The following is a 941-nucleotide window of genomic DNA, read 5'->3' on the forward strand; positions in this document are numbered from 1 at the left end:
CCTCAGATGACTCTACACTTATGCATAACATAAACAACAGAGCATCCCTGTAAGGTTAGTTAAAATAACTGAAGTACCTACGAGAAGTCAATTCATAGTTGAAGCTAAAGTAAATGACTTTAAGTATAATGAAGAAGTGCTAGTTGAGCCTATCGAAATAGAAGAAACGGGAGTTTATATAGCTGCCAGTATCAGTAAAGTGTCCAAGAGAGACACAGTGCCTGTAAAAGTGTTAAATGTGAATGAAAAAAAGTATTACTACCTAAGAACATAGTAGTAGGTAAGGCTAGTAATAGAGAACAGTTGGTTGTGGTAGGACAGCATAACGTTAATAATGGTAATAAACAGGCACAACAAAGTAGGATAGACTGGGATTCTATCTTAGGAAATATAGAACGAAAACATAAACAAAGTTTGATAAACTTGTTAGAAGAGTATAGAGATATATTTGTAGGGGAAAGAAACTCTAATGGTTGTACAAACAAAGTTAAACATAAGATAGTGTTAAACAATAATAAGCCTATAGCACAGAGACCTTACAGAGTGCCCGAAAAACACAGGGTTGCATTAAAAGAATGTGTAAGAGAGATGCTTGAAAAAGGTGTGATAGAGGATAGTAGTAGTCCATATGCATCTCCAGTTGTATTGGTTCCTAAAAAGGATAGAAAATTGAGGTCCTGTGTGATTTTTGTAAAGTGAATGGAGTAACAGTCAAAGACGTTTACCTGTTACCCAATATTCAGGAGATCTTAGATAGGTTAGGTAAAAGTAAATACTTTTCGTCTATAAATTTGCAAAGTGGATATTGGCAAGTAGAGATAGAAGAGGAAGATAAAGCTAAAACTGCCTTCGTATTACCTTCAGGTAAATACCAGTTCAACAGAATGCCTTTTGGCTTATGCAATGCCCTTCAACATTCCAGTAATTAATGGATGTTGTAC

This window comes from Limulus polyphemus, unplaced genomic scaffold (assembly GCF_000517525.1).
Source record: "Limulus polyphemus unplaced genomic scaffold, Limulus_polyphemus-2.1.2 Scaffold2717, whole genome shotgun sequence".
NCBI lineage: Eukaryota > Metazoa > Arthropoda > Merostomata > Xiphosura > Limulidae > Limulus > Limulus polyphemus.